This window comes from Arachis hypogaea, chromosome 5 (genome assembly GCF_003086295.3).
Source record: "Arachis hypogaea cultivar Tifrunner chromosome 5, arahy.Tifrunner.gnm2.J5K5, whole genome shotgun sequence".
In the NCBI taxonomy this organism is placed as follows: domain Eukaryota; kingdom Viridiplantae; phylum Streptophyta; class Magnoliopsida; order Fabales; family Fabaceae; genus Arachis; species Arachis hypogaea.
Genome location: NC_092040.1, coordinates 46,544,398 through 46,561,002, shown reverse-complemented (window position 1 = coordinate 46,561,002; position 16,605 = coordinate 46,544,398). Strand labels below are relative to the sequence as shown.

Here is a 16,605-nt window from a genome sequence, read left to right as displayed (position 1 = left end):
GATTTTTTCATTAGTTTTTATGCTAAATTCACATTTCTGGACTTTACTATGAGTTTGTGTGTTTTTCTATGATTTCAGGTATTTTCTGGCTGAAATTGAGGGACCTGAGCAAAACTCTGATAGGATGCTGACAAAGGACTGCTGATGCTGTTGGAATCTGACCTCCCTGCACTCGAAATGGATTTTCTGGAGCTACAGAACTCCAAATGTGGGTTGACCTGCCGTGGCTGCCTCCGTAAGAATCCCCATTGTCTGCGCTCAATGCAGGGCTCTACAAGATCAACAATGTGGGTAGAGAGGACGAGTAGGTGCTCATTGTTGTAGTTCTGCTCAGCCAGGATGGGGAACATCTGCTCACAGTAGCAGTTAGTGAACTGCGCAGTGTCCCTTGCTGGAAAGGCTTTCTCGGTTTCATCAACCTTGATGATCCTCTTGACCCGTTTTGTTGATGGCTTGACTGATGTTGAGGATGGTTCCGCAGCTGGTGCTCTTTTCGTTCCTCTCCTTGCCGGTGGCTTGTTAGAGGCTTTCTCTTTACCCTTCCTGGTGGCCATCCTGAAAAGGGAGAAAAGAAAGGGACATGAAATCAAATAGGTATAACCGGGAGGAGGAAGATACAAGTGAGAATCAAAGAGTTAGAGCAAAGAGGAGGAAAGTACAAGTGATAAACCATGCCAAGGTAAAGAGGAATGTCGTAAACACATGGTCGCGATTCCATGTAATTAGGACATCAATGGAAATATACCATGATAAATTAAGACAATTAGATGCAAGATGTTTATTAGCATGCCGGCAAAGGCATGAGTAGCATAGATCAAGCATTAATTGCTTAATTCGATTATGAACTGTAACAAACTAACAACCACGTTTGTATTGACAATTATATTTAATTAATAAAAGATTGCAAGAGTTTTGTGAAAGACAGGCAGTAAAATAAGTTAGGGAAAAGTATGAAATCCAACATGCATGCAGTCCAAAAATTAATATGAATTGTCAAATTACTACCTAATATATCCATAAGCAAAAATATAGAGGAAAACAATCACCCATTTAAATTTCTAACACCAATTAAAAAATGCAAAAGGAAGAGATAAATAGTAAGAAGGAAAGAAAAAAGATAGAAAGAAAGAACCTTGAGAAGAAGAGTAGAAGAGAGAGGTAATGGAGGATTAAAGTGTGAAAGAAGTAAGAGGAGAGGGAGAAGAAGAAGATAGAAAGTATAGAAGAAGAAGAAGAAGAAAGAAGAAAGAAGGAGAAGGAAGAAAGAATGAATAAATTAGGATTGGGGGGGAGAAAAGATAGGAAATCTGGGCGGTGTGCTGTTTCAACTATGCGGCGCATGCGACGCGTATGCGTCAGTCGCATAAAATTCAAGTGACGCGTAAGCGTCTAGGACTCGTCTGCGTGCTTTCAATTTGTGCGTATCGCGCGATGGCAGCCCCGCGCTCGCACAACTCTCGGGTAGGTGCGCAAGAGGGTTAGAAAGACAAACGACGCGTGCGCATCAAGTACGCGCACGCGTGGATGGGGACAAGGTAAAAATGACGCGCACGCGTCGGGGACGCGTACGCGTGATGAAGATTGTGCTTCTAGCACAAGTCCAGCCCCAAGCCAGCACATCTTTCGGGTACAACACCCATTTACGCCGATATCCAAGGGCACGCACACGCGTGTGGTACGCGTACGCGTGGGGTTGCCTGTAACAACCCTGATTTTTGAGTACGCGAGATCTTTTCTGAAAGTACGAATTCCTCCGGAAGATCAGTAAAGGGAACACCTCTGTTATATCATCAAGCATCTCAATCCTCATTATCATTATGTCATCCTTAAGCTAGAACCTCCTTTGAGGCAAGCTCGATAATGCAATCGCGAAGAACCTAGTTTTTGAACCGTATCGGTTTGTAGTTTTGATTCTGATTCTCGTAAATAGTCTTTGTTTGACGAACCGGACTCGATTCATGAGAGGATAGAGATAATAGTATAATATTATCATTATATTAGTATTAGAAAATGCTTGAATGATATTATAAGGTTACCTGGTCTGTTTTTGTTAAAAACAGAAAATTGGTTTAACCGGGTTTATGGTTTACTGGTGCAGCTTAGCACCAGCACTCTCTAATGACTTTAGCAATGCTAAGGCCTCATTATTCATGTTTTATTCTTATAATAAATATGTTACTAGTGTCATTTATGCTAGTAGCTCAGAAAATAATTTTTAGAGATGTTTTTACGAGTGTTCCGATACACCTAGTTTTAGTAGTTGTACACCAGAGATATTTTAATATTATTTTAATCCACCTCCAAGCCAACCAATCACAACTCACCCTACACCCCCAAAACCCCCAAGGCTGCCTCATTTGCTCATTGTGGCCGAAAATCACCAAGAGAAAAAGGAGAGAAAGTTCTTGGTTCATAAATCTTCAAAGCTTGATTTCTTCTGAACTAAAACTCAAATCAAAACTCCGATTTCACCAAAATGATCCTCTCTTCTTCCTCTACATAACCATGTAACTTATCAAGGCTGGAAATAAGGTGAGATGGCTGTCTCCCTCCCTCTTCAATTCGGTTTTCAAGGAAAACCATGTAAACATATGTTTTCTTGATGTTTTTCCTTAGGAATCATGCTTAACTTGACTTGAGGGCCAAGAAACGTTAATTTCCAGCAAGTCTAAGGTGAGATATCTCTTTCTAACGTGCTGAGGGAGATTTGGTCAGTTGAGAGTTTGTGGATTTAAAGTTGTTCTTGATGTGATTTAGGAGGAAAAAGTGCTTAAGGACCACCTGAAAGAGTAACCGGATTTGAAGCAGCAAATCAAGGTAGGGTGTCACGAAATTAATCTTGATTATTTGTGTTTGAGATGTGTGAATGTTGTATGATTTGGCTGTGCTAAAAAGTGGTTGCATATATGATTGATTCTTGGTGAAAATTTGGTGAAATTTTGATGAAATTTGATGAAATTCAAGCTATGAATGTGTGTTCTTGTGGCTGCTGGAAAAACGAACCCTAGGCCCTAAATTGAGGTTCAATTTGTGTTGAAATCATGTGGAAAAGATGGGGTTTTAGTGGCTGGGAATTTATTATGAATTTTGGTAAAAATCGGTTGCTGAAAAGATTGAAAAACGGGTAAAAACAGAGAAAGAATCTAAAGAATTTATGAAGAACAATGAAGAACACCTTTTTGATTCATAAAAGGGCAAGGAAGTAATTATTTTGGTGTTTGAGGGGTTATTTTGTAATTTCTGAAAGTTAGGGTGGTAAAAGTAGAAATATTAAATGTTACCGGGGTAAAAAGTTAATTTTAAAGGTTAAAAGGTAAAGGTAAGTTAATTTTCGAAAATTTAATAATAAAATAATAAATAATAATAAAATATTAAATAATAATATTTAATTAAAAATAATATTTTAATAAAAATAATAAAATAATGCGGAACAGGCAGTTTTCTGTAAAAGCTTTAGAAAGACAACTTTAAGTGCAGAATCTTATAATTACCTTCATAAAACACTTAGGGTGTGGTAAGAACATATTAGTGAGGCAAAGATAAATAAAAGATAAAAAGTTGAAGAAAAGATAAGAATCGAAGAAAAAGTCTGTAAATTTTTAATAACATAAGAACAGACAGAGACTAGCGAACGAACTAGGGCAACATAGTTAGTCCTCGAGTTGCAACTAGGGTTAGGTATTATATGAAAAGTTAAACTGTTTCAGTATAGACTTAATGAACCTATAGTTGGGACAGGCAAACTATTCATACCGAGATTTACATAATATTAAATACATACGTTAAGCAGAGAAAAGAGTAATCAGAGTAAAATAAAGTAACACAGAGAACATAGTAACCAGAACAGAGTAAACAGATACGAAGGGAAAAGATTAATATGATAAAGAGAAATGATTTGAGCCAAGCTTTTGTACAAGTGAAAGATGTAAAGTTTGTATAGTATGGTTGAACAAAGAAAGAGAGAGATATTGTATAAGAATATGTAACTGGAGATGAATAATGAGAATGATAACTTATGATGACAATTACACTGATTCTGTTGAGGAAAAGTATTCAGTTTATGAAATTGTTGGCAAGGACATGGGTTTTGTCCCGCTTGCATATTTATGATTATAAAAGAGAATCAAAAGCAGAGGACCTGTTGAAAGGTCATTTGTTGCTTGAGGCAACCCAAGAGATGTGTTTATTCATTTGTTGCGTTATGGCAACTCCTGAGATATTTGTGTGATGATCTGCTGTGTGAAGGCAGTCAGATAGATGGTGGTGCGACCACTGAGAATGCTTTCCTGCGGTACAGATCCATGTTTTAATTCTGTAAGGCAGAGGGGTTATTTCCTGCTACAGAAGTACCGTGACCACCTGTTCCATTTCTGTAGTGGCAGAGGGGTTATTTCCTGTATACAGAAGGTGTGTCGGCATACATCCCTGCAGTGGCAGATGTGTTATTTCCTGTATGCAGTGGACCCTGTGGTGGCAGAGGGGTTATTTCCTGTACACAGGGGTATAGCCAATAGGAAAGCCTTATCCAGACAGAGGTTGCTGGATAACGTCGGGAGCGGGTTAGTAACCGACAGATGAGCTCATTACCTGCACTAGGGCTAGACATGCATCATACTTGGTTGCACATTTACTCTGTTATGGTTGATTGTTTGAATGCATGTTTTCTTTGTTTGTATTCTATTCACTGTGTCTGTGTTTTATTTTCTTGTATTCTCTTGTTTGTGTTCTGCTTTCTATTTTCTCTATTATCTCTAAGTTATCTGCTTCTTTTATCCACTGCTTCTCGATATTCTGCTATTTATCTGCTAAACAACACGGAATTAATGAACGTAACTAATAACCCCGACCCTACTAAGAACTCCCCAGTTCTTACCCCCTTCTCTCTCCCTTCCCCTTCAGATGGAAGTAAGAGTACCTTACCGTAGTTCATTGATGATGGTTCTGCGAAGAGGATCCTGCTCTAGGTAGTCTTCTGAGTCTAGGGTGAATATCATTCTCTGATTATACGTATATACTGTGAGACCAGCCAAAGTCTGCACCCCGTTCGTATGCGCACTTTAACCTAAAACCTGTGTACGAGATTCCTATTGTGTGGCTACTTCATGAGGTACCAGAGAGACGTCCTGTGGAAAAGTCTGATCGTGCAGAGGAGTAGCAGATGATGTTCTATCTTTTGATGACGTTCCACCTGACTTGAGTTGTGAAGACTTAGAATGTACTTTCCCTCGCTTTAGTAGTTTAGAGGGACTAGGTGAGTAGAGAGTCTAGGCTAGCCTAGGCGCCAGCTTAGGGACTTCTTGAACAGGTCAGGCCCTAGGATATTGTATGTATATATATGTACATAGTTATTATCTAGCTATATCTAGGGGTGTTCTAACTAAAGGTCTATACTCTAACAAAGGCTGGATAAATGAATGTTGCTAGTTACTCGTGATGTGTTTATGTGTGGTTGTTTATAACTGTTTTATCTGTTATTACTTGTGAATTGAGTATGAGTGATTCCGTCTATTAACCCAAATGTTTTCAAAAAAAAATACTTCGCAAATTAACTACGTTTTTAACAACGAATCAGGCTCATATGATAAATAATAGATAATAATTAGGAGGACAAATTGGTAGCGCTCAGTTTTTGGTATGATCTAGACATATTGAAAATTGGGTCGTTACATTGCCCGTGTGGAAAGCACACTTACAATGCCACTCCTGCCCAACTCTCGGTTACCTTCTTATTTGTCACGCACACACAAATGACGCGTACGCGTTAATGACACTTGCGTGGCGTGTGTTTTTTTTATTTTTATGCAGAATGCAGTATGCAGCTAATTATGCAGAAATTATGAATGACTACTGAGAAAAACAAAATAAAATAAAGCTAAGAATGAAAATGAAAGATCGTACCATGGTGGGTTGTCTCCCACCTAGCACTTTTCCTTAACATCCTTAAGTTGGATGGTCCACTAGCTCAGTCTTCTGCTGTTGGTGGATCCTCGAAGAGGAAGATCTCCAGCGCCTTGTTTTTCTTCATTTTCTCACCATGATATAGCTTTAAGCGATGTCCATTGACCTTGATGAATTTGGAGCTTAAAGGATGACTCAGGTGAAAGACTCCGTATGGCTCTGCCGTCTCTATTCTATAGGGACCTTCCCATCTTGATCTTCGCTTACCTGACATGAGCCTCAGTCTGGAGTTGTAAAGGAAAACTAATTCTCCTGGTCTGAACTCTCTCCTTTTAATGTGCTTGTCATGCACAACCTTCATCTTCTCTTTGTATAGCCTGGAGTTATCATATGCTTCCAGGCGAAGGTTCTCTAATTCTTGTAATTGCATCTTCCTTTCAGCTCCGGCCTTCTCAAATCCCATGTTGATTTCTCTGACTGGCCAGAAAGCCTTGTGCTCTACCTCCACTGGGAGGTGACAAGCTTTTCCATAGACCAGGCGAAAAGGGCTCATCCCGATTGGTGTCTTGTATGCTGTCCGATATGCCCAAAGCGCATCTTGTAGCCTGGTGCTCCAGTCCTTCCTATGAGGCTTGACTATCTTCTCCAGGATATGCTTTATCTCTCTGTTAGACACCTCTGCTTGTTCGTTAGTCTGCGGGTGGTAAGCAGTTGCTACCTTGTGAATAATGCCATGCTTCTTTAGTAGAGCGGTCAATCTCCTGTTACAAAAATGGGTGCTTTAATCACTCACGGTTGCTCGTGGTGATCCAAAGCGATAGATAATATGGTTTCTAACAAAAGAGACAATAGTGTTAGCATCATCAGTACGGGTAGGAATTGCTTCCACCCATTTAGAAACATAATCTACAGCTAACAATATATAGACGAAACCGCTAGAGTTTGGAAACGGACCCATGAAGTCAATGCCCCAAACATAAAAAATCTCATAGAACAACATAATTTGTTGGGGCATCTCATCCCTCTTGGATATATTACCAAACCTTTGGCATGGGGAACAAGATTTGCAGAAGGTAGTAGCATCTTTAAAAAGAGTGGGCCACCAGAATCCACAGTCTAAAATTTTTCTAGCTGTTCTTTGAGGGCCAAAATGTCCACCACTCTCAGAGGAGTGGCAGGCCTCTAAAATGGACTAGAATTCTGATTGAGGCACACACCTTCTAATTATCTGGTCAGCACCATACCTCCATAAATATGGATCATCCCATATATAATATTTGGACTCGCTTTTCAGCTTGTCCTTCTGATGCTTAGTAAAATTGGGAGGGAAGGTATGACTAACTAGATAATTAGCTATAAGTGCATACCAAGGAACTACTTCAGATACTGCATGCAGGCTATCAAAAGGAAAAGCATCATTGATAGGAGTGGAGTCATCCTTAATGTGCTCAAGGTGACTTAAATGGTCCGCCACTAAATTCTGAGAACCACTCCGATCCTTAATTTCTAAATCAAATTCTTGCAGCAGCAGTATCCAATGTATTAGCCTTGATTTGGACTCTTTTTTAGCTAATAAAATATTTTAGAACTACATGGTCTGAGTACACTACCACCTTAGTACCAAGAAAGTAGGCTTAGAATTTATCCAGAGCAAAAACAATAGCCAGAAGCTCTTTTTCAGTGGTAGTGTAATTAGACTGAGCAGCATCTAAAGTCCTTGAAGCACTTGCAATTACAAAAGGATCCTTACCTGCGTGCTGGGCCAGCGCCGCTCCTACAGCATGGTTGGAGGCATCACACATAATCTCAAAGGGCTGGCTCCAGTTTAGTCCTCTTACAATTGGAACTTGAGTCAAGGCGATCTTCAGCTTATCAAATGCTTCCATACAGTCCGCACTCAGCTCGAATTCAACATCCTTCTGTAGCAGTCTAGATAAAAGTAAATCTACCTTACTGAAGTCCTTGATAAATCTCCGATAAAAACCTGCATGGCCAAGGAATGAACGAACTTTCCTCACGGAGGAGGGGTAAGGTAAACTAGAAATGACATCTACCTTTGCTGGATCTACAGAAATACCAGTATTAGAGACAACATGTCCTAGAACAATACCTTGTTTGACCATAAAATGACACTTTTCAAAATTTAAAACAAGGTTTGAACTAACACACCTGTCTAACACTCTAGATAAACTATCCAAGCAAAGGCTAAAGGAATCACCGTATACGCTAAAATCATCCATGAAAACTTCCATACAACTCTCAATAAGATCAGAGAAAAGACTCATCATGCACCTTTGGAAAGTAGCTGGAGCATTGCATAAGCCAAAAGGCATCCTCTTGTAAGCATATGTTCCAAAGGGACATGTAAAAGTAGTCCTTTCCTGATCTTCAGGAGCTATATGGATCTGAAAATAGCCTGTGTAACCATCTAAAAAGCAGTAATGCGATTTACCTGACAGGCGATCCAGCATTTGATCAATGAATGGCAGGGGGTAATGATCCTTACGAGTGGCCTGGTTAAGGAACCTGTAGTCAATGCACACCCTCCAGGAATTTTGCACTCTAGTTGCTATGAGCTCTCCTTGCTCATTCTTTACTGTAGTGACTCCAGACTTCTTGGGCACCACTTGTACTGGGCTGACCATTCGCTATCTGAAATGGGGTAGATGATGTCTGCTTCCAATAGTCTGGTCACTTCCTTCTTGACAACCTCCAAGATGGTGGGATTCAGTCTTTTTTGGGGTTGACAGACAGGCCTTGCTCCCTCTTCTAAAAATATTCTATGCTCACAAACTTGAGGGATGATGCCTACTATATCCGACAAGCTCCACCCAACTGCTTTCTTGTGTCTTCTCAGCACACTAAGCAACTGCTCCTCCTGTTAGGATGTGAGTTCCTTTGTAATGATAACTGGGAGCTTCTGATTATCCCCAAGGTAAGAATACTTGAGGAGGGGTGGAAGGGGATTTAACTCCAATCTCTGCTCCTGACTGGGCACTGGATCTTCTAGAGCTAGTGATGATAGCAAAGTGTCCTCATTGTGTTCAGAAGATTTCCCCACACTTGGACCTTGCTCCATGTGCATCGCTTCTACTTCTTCTTGGTGAACTGCAGCTACGGTCTCATCAATGATGTCGCACTGGAAGATGGCATGGTTTTCCGGAGGATGCTTCACAACCTCATTTAGATTGAAGCTCACTGCTCGGCCGTCTATCTCAAAAGAACAAGTTCCTGAGAATGCATCCAACTTGAACTTTGAGGTCTTCAGGAATGGTCTTCCGAGCAAGATGGATGACGATCTTCCTGAGTTATTTCGGGGCATCTCCAAGATGTAAAAGTCAATGGGAAATGTGAGCCCCTTAATGCTCACCAGCACGTCCTCAGCAATTCTGATCGGGGTAAAACTTGTCTCTCAACAAATTCCCATTTGGCAAGTGTACCGAATTTGTCGTCAAGTAAAAACTCACAATAGAGTGAGGTCGAATCCCACAGGGATTGATTGATCAAGCAACTTTAATTAGAGGAGTGTTCTAGTTGAGCGAATCCATGAATACAGTTGATAATTGTAGAAATTAAAATGGCGTGAAAGTAAATGACTGAAAGTAAATTGCAGAATTGTAAATGGGAATGGGAGAATTGCTCATAAAAGTAAATTGCAGAAATTAAAGAGAATGGGTAAGATCAGAAATGGGGAGTTCATTGGGCTTAGGAGATGTTGCATTCTCCGGATCAATTTCATTTTCATCTCTTCCTCAATCAATGCACTCATTGATCTCCTTGGCAATCTTAAGTGATTGAATCACAATTTCTTGCAATTCAATCTCTCAAATCTTGATCAATAGCCAATTCCTTGGTCAATTGCTCATGAGAAGAGATGAAGTGTGGTCACTGATTATACCACGTGCACTTCCCAAATCAAATGCTTAGAGGGTTATAGCCACATACCCATCCACACTCAATTTGGTCCAGCATGAGAAAGCATTTCTAGCTAATCTCTTCATTCCTCTTTCAAGGATCCGAAGAGATCCATGTTTGAATAGCTTCTTTTCCAAGATAACTATCCAATTGGACGAAGATCGAAAGCTTTCAAGTAAAATCAAAAGGAAAGATAGAAGAAGAATAAGAAAATTAGTATTTATCCATCAAATTACAACAGAGCTCCTTAACCCAATGAAAGGGATTTAGTTGTTCATAGCTCTAGAAATCAAAATCAAAGATGGTGTGTGAAGGGGGGGGGGAGTCCGAAGACCCCTCGTCAATCCCCCATTCCAGAATGCTTTCAATGTAAAGACTAAGGCCTTTATATAGGCTCTCCTCAATTACAAAATGAAATTAAAAGCAAATTACAATTAAATGAAAATTCCTATTCTAGATGCTTCTTGTAGTTTTGATTGGTTGACAATTGCGGGCTTGCTTGCTTGGGCTTTGAAGTGGACTTGAGAGAGAAGTGAGTCAAGTTGAGGTCCAGGTGCTAAAGTTAGTGCTAAAGTTAGCCACACTAACGCTAAGTGTGGCGTTAGTGCTATAGTTATTGTGGCTAACGTTGCACTTGCTGCCCAGTTGGTGTTTTTGGGGCTTAAAAGATGCCTCTTTTTTGTGCTCCAATTTCATGCCCACTATAAAGTATTATATATCGTTGGAAAGCTCTGAATGTCAGCTTTCTAACGCAACTGGAATCACCTCAATTAGACCTCTGTAACTCAAGTTATGCTCCTTTGAAGTGGACATGGTGGCTGGCATGATCGCCAACGTTAATGAAAATGTCGAGTCTCAATAACGCCAGCGATTTCCCGTTTTTGAAGCTCAAACTTAGTGTCCACCCCATACTATTATATATTGTTGGAAATCCCTGGATGTCTACTTTCCAATGTTTTTGGAAGCGCATCATTTGGAGCTCTACAACTCGAGTTATACTTCTTGGAAGGTGAAGAGGTCAGTTGGCCTTAAATCAGGTTGATACCATGTTCATCATTGCACTTTCGGGGCAGGGTTTCTCCCTCAACTTTAGTGTCAACCATGTAGTGCCATATATGCTTGGAAATCTTTGGAATCCTACTTTTCAATGCCACTGGAATCACCTCATTTGGAGCTTTGTGGCTCAAGTTATGCATGTTTGAAGAAGGCATGGTCAGGCTGCCAGGTGGGACTTTTGCCCACGTTAACTTCCATGTTAACTGAGTTAACGTGGCTCATTGTGGCTTGTGTGGCTCCTTCCAACGTTAGTGACAATGTTGAGTATCACTAACGTTGGCCATCACCTTCTTTCATCCACGTTAGCTTCCACGTTAACTAAGTTAACGTGGAAGTTAACGTGGCTTCTTTGGGGGTTGTGTGGTTGCTTTCAACGTTAGTGACAATGTTGGGTGTCACTAACGTTGTCGACCACCCTTGCCTCTTACGTTAGCTCCCAACGTGGGAGTTAACATTGCATTTTGCACTTAGGCCAACGTTAGTGACAATGTTGAATGTCACTAACGTTGGCTTCCTTCCCCCTTTTAACGTTAGAGGCCACGTTAACTAAGCTAACGTGGACTCTAATGTGGCCACTTATGAGCTTGGTCCAATGTTAGTGATAATGTTAAGTGTCACTAACGTTGGCTCCATTTCCTTTCTTCAAAGTTAATGCCACTAACGTTCCAACTTTCCTTCCTTCCACGTTAGTGCCCACGTTAGTGTAACTAACGTAGCCACTAACGTGGCTCTTCTCTGCTTCTTTTTGCCTGAAATCAAACAAACAGAGTGCATCAAAGTCTTGCTCTTAACCATGGGATCATGCATCATCCAATTTATCATATAATTCATGCAAAATCCTCATGAAATCATGTAAAGTGCACAATGTATACTTGAATCAAGAAGTAAGTGAAATTCTACCCAAAACTAGCTTATTTCCTAAGAAAATGCATAAAACTACCTTAAAAACAGTGAAGAAAAGGTCAGTGAAACTGGCCAAAATGCCTTGGCATCACAACACCAAACTTAAAGCTTGCTTGTCCCTAAGCAAGTACTGGAACAAGAGAATGATGAATGGAATGCCAAGAGTAATGAGTCATTCTTGTGGAAGTCATGTCCCTGGTTTTATGGTGGTTTCATGCATAGAAACTTAGGCTCATTCCTGGCTTTCAAACCTTTATCATGTCCTAGAATACTCACTGTGACTGCATACCATGAGACTTTTATTAATTGATCCTTTTGTTGTCAATTCAGGGTTTATTTGTGTTCTTGGGCTAGGTGTTCTGTAAGGGGGCAACTCTTTAAAATAAGCTTTCAGCCAACACTCCCGAACCAGTTGGTTCAAGGTGCTAGGAGTTGAAGCACCCCTAAGGACTTACGTGCTCAAGTCTCTCCCCCATACATACACACCACAGGCATATAGTTTATTTATTTTCTTTTCTTGAGACCTTGGTGTCCAGCACCTCTTTGGGTTACTAAATGCTCCGTAGTGAGGGTTACTCTTGATAGTGGACTTTCAACTGATAATCCCAAGTTAGTTAACCCAAGTTACCAAGTGATAAGGTGATGAGCGGATAATTTATACGCTTTTTGGCATTGTTTTTAGGTAGTTTTTAGCAAGTTCGAGCTACTTTTAGGGATTTTTCATTAGTTTTTATGTTAAATTCACATTTCTGGACTTTACTATGATTTTGTGTGTTTTTCTGTGATTTCAAGTGATTTCTGGCTGAAATTGAGGGATTTGAGCAAAACTCTGAAAAAGGCTGACAAAAGGACTGCTGATGCTGTTGGAATCTGACCTCCCTGCACTCAAAATGGATTTTCTGGAGCTACAGAACTATAATTCGCGCGCTCTCAACGGCGTTGGAAAGTAGACATTCAGAGCTTTCCAGCAATATATAATAGTCCATACTTTATTCGGAAATTGACGACGTAACTTGGCGTTGAACGCCAAGTACATGCTGCTATCTGGAGTTAAACGCCAGAAAAATGTCATGATCCGAAGTTGAACGCCCAAAACACGTTATAACTTGGAGTTCAACTCCAAGAAAAGCCTCAGCTCGTGGATAGATCAAGCTCAGCCCAAGCATACACCAAGTGGGCCCCGGAAGTGGATTTATGCATCAATTACTTACTCATGTAAACCCTAGTAGCTAGTCTAGTATAAATAGGATAAGTTACTATTGTATTAGACATCTTTTGACAGTTTAATCTTTTGACTATTCGGTCTCTTGATCATGGAGAGGGCTGGCCATTCGGCCATGCCTGAACCTTTTACTTATGTATTTTCAACAGTGGAGTTTCTGCACACCATAGATTAAGGGTGTGGAGCTCTGCTATACCTCAAGTTTCAATACAATTATTATTACTTTCTATTCAATTCTCTTCTATTCTTATTCCAAGATATACGTTACACTTAACTTTGATGAATGTGATGATCCGTGACACTCATCATCATTCTCACCTATGAACGCGCGTGACTGACAACCACTTCCGTTCTACTCTAGGCCGGGCGCATATCTCTTAGATTCCCCAACAGAATCTTCGTGGTATAAGCTAGATAGATGGCGGCATTCATGAGGATCCGGAAAGTCTAAACCTTGTCTATGGTATTCCGAGTAGGATTCTGGGATTGAATGACTGTGACGAGCTTCAAACTCCTGAAGGCTGGGCGTGATGACAAGCGCAAAAGAATCAAGGGATTCTATTCCAACCTGATTGAGAACCGACAGATGATTAGCCGTGCTGTGACAGAGCATAGGAACATTTTTACTGAGAGGATGGGATGTAACCATTGACAACGGTGATTCCCTACATACAGCTTGCCATGGAAAGGAGTAGGAAGGATTGGATGAATGTAATAAGAAAGTAGAGATACGAGAGGAGCACAGCATCTTCACACACTTATCTGAAATTCCCACTATTGATTTACATAAGTATTTCTATCCCTTTTTATTTTCTATTTATTCCATTAATCAAATTTAAACTAATAATCCAATTATCCTTGAATCCGCCTGACTGAGATTTGCAAGGTGACCATAGCTTTCTTCATACCAACAATCTCTGTGGGATCGACCCTTACTCACGTAAGGTATTACTTGGATGACCCAGTACACTTGCTGGTTAAGTTGAACGTAGTTGTGATCACATATGCCAAAGAGCCATTAAATAAATCTCATGCAAATACAAAGAGGGCAATCACAATTTCGTCCACCAAGTTTTTGGCGCCGTTGCCGGGGATTGTTCAAGTATGGACAACTGACGGTTCATCTTGTTGCTCAGATTAGGTAATTTTCTTTTAAAAATTTTTTTTTCAAAAATCTTTTTCAAAATTTTTCTTTTCTTTTTCGTTTTTCCAAACTTTATTTTCAAAAAGAATTTAAAATAAAAATACAAAAAAATTAGAAAATCATAAAAATCAAAAATATTTTGTGTTTCTTGTTTGAGTCTTGTGTTAATTTTTAAGTTTGGTGTCAATTGCATGCTTTTAAATTTTTTTTTCTTGCATTTTTTCGAAAATTCCATGCATTCATAGTGTTCTTCATGATCTTCAAGTTGTCTTGACAAGTCTTCTTGTTTGATCTTGATGATTTCTTGTTTTGTGTTGTTTGTTGTTTTTCATGTGCATTTTTTGTTTGTTAGAGTCCATGCATTAAAGATTTCTAAGTTTGGTGTCTTGCATGTTTTCTTTGCATCAAAAATTTTTCAAAAAATATGTTCTTGATGTTCATCATGATCTTCAAAGTGTTCTTGGTGTTCATCTTGACATTCATAGTGTTCTTGTATGCATCTTGTGTTTTGATCCAAAATTTTCATGTTTTGGGTCATTTTTGTGTTTTTCATTAAAATATTCAAAAATCAAAAAATATCTTTTCCTTATTTTTCTCTAAATTTTCGAAAATTTGAGTTGACTTAGTCAAAAATTTTCAAATTAGTTATTTCTTACAAGTCAAGTCAAATTTTCAATTTTAAAAATCTTATCTTTTCAAAATCTTTTTCAAAAATTATATCTTTTTCATTTTTTCCATTTTTCGAAAAATTCCAAAAATCTTTTTCAAAATATTTTCAAAATCTTTTTCTTATCTTTACATCTTATTAGCTAACAATTAATGTGATTGATTCAAAAATTTGAAGTTTGTTACTTTCTTGTTAAGAAAGGTTCAATCTTTAAGTTCTAGAATCTTATCTTGTAGTTTCTTGTTAGTAAGGTAAGTATTTTTAAAATTTAAAAATTAAATCTTTTTATCTTTTATCTTATCTTTTTCAAAAATTTTATCTTTTTCAAAATTTGATTTCAAAATATCTTATCTAACCTCTTATCTTCTTATCTTTTTTTTTAAAAAAAATTTTGATTTTAATATCTTTTTCAACTAACTAACTTTTTGTTTGTTTCCTATCTTTTTCAAAACCAACTAATTACTCTTCCCTCTCTAATTTTCGAAAATACTTCTCTCTTTTTCAAAAATTCTTTTGTTTTAAATTTTAATTTTAATCTTATCTTATCTTTAATTTTCGAAAATTACTAACTCCTTTTTCAAAATTATTTTCGAAATTCTCTATCTCTTTTCTTATTCTATTTAATTATTTATTTACTAACACTTCTCTTCACCCCTCTCCACCTACTATCCGAATCCCCTCTTCTACTTTCTTCTCTCTTTTCTTTTTCTACTAACATAAAGGAATCTCTATACTGTGACATAGAGGATTCCTCTTTCTTTTCTTGTTTTCTTCTCTCTTTCATATGAGCAGGAACAAGGATAAAGGCACTCTTGTTGAAATTGATCCAGAACCTGAAAGGACTCTGAAGAGAAAATTAAGAGAAGCTAAATTACAACAATCCAGAAACAACCTTTCAGAAATTTTCGAACAAGAGAAGGAGATGGCAGCCAAAAATAATAATAATGCAAGGAGAATGCTTGGTGACTTTACAAAGCCAACGTCCAAGTTTGATGGAAGAAGCATCTCCATTCCTGCCATTGGAGCCAACAACTTTGAGCTGAAACCTCAGCTAGTTGCCTTAATGCAACAAAACTGCAAGTTTTATGGACTTCCATCTGAAGATCCTTATCAGTTTTTAACTGAGTTCTTGCAGATCTGTGAGACTGTAAAGACGAATGGAGTTGATCCTGAAGTCTACAAACTCATGCTTTTCCCTTTTGCTGTAAGAGACAGAGCTAGAATATGGTTGGATTCACAACCCAAGGATAGCCTGGACTCCTGGGATAAGCTGGTCACTGCCTTCTTGGATAAATTCTTTCCTCCTCAAAAGCTGAGCAAGCTGAGAGTGGATGTTCAAACCTTTAAACAAAAAGATGGTGAATCCCTCTATGAAGCTTGGGAAAGATACAAGCAGCTGACCAAAAGATGTCCATCTGACATGTTTTCAGAATGGACCATATTAGATATATTCTATTATGGCCTGTCTGAATTTTCGAAAATGTCATTGGACCATTCTGCAGGTGGATCTATTCACCTAAAGAAAACGCCTGAAGAGGCTCAAGAACTCAATGACATGGTTGCAAACAACCAATTCATGTACACTTCTGAGAGGAATTCCGTGAATAATGGGATACCTCAGAAGAAAGGAGTTCTTGGAATTGATGCTCTGAATGCCATATTGGCTCAGAACAAAGTGTTGACTCAATAGGTCAACATGATCTCTCAAAGTCTGAATGGATGGCAACATGCATCCAACAGTACTAAAGAGGCAGCTTCTGAAGAAGCTTATGATCCTGAGAACCCTGCCATGGCAGAGGT

General features: G+C 38.9%; 1 non-coding gene across 1 annotated transcript; it reads right to left on the bottom strand.

The window, feature by feature from the left end:
* Window positions 1–16,123: 16,123 nt before the first annotated feature.
* On the bottom strand, window positions 16,124–16,227 carry LOC112804381 (small nucleolar RNA R71). Its single transcript, XR_003202988.1, has one exon. It is a non-coding gene; the product is annotated as a small nucleolar RNA R71 (small nucleolar RNA).
* Window positions 16,228–16,605: the final 378 nt, after the last annotated feature.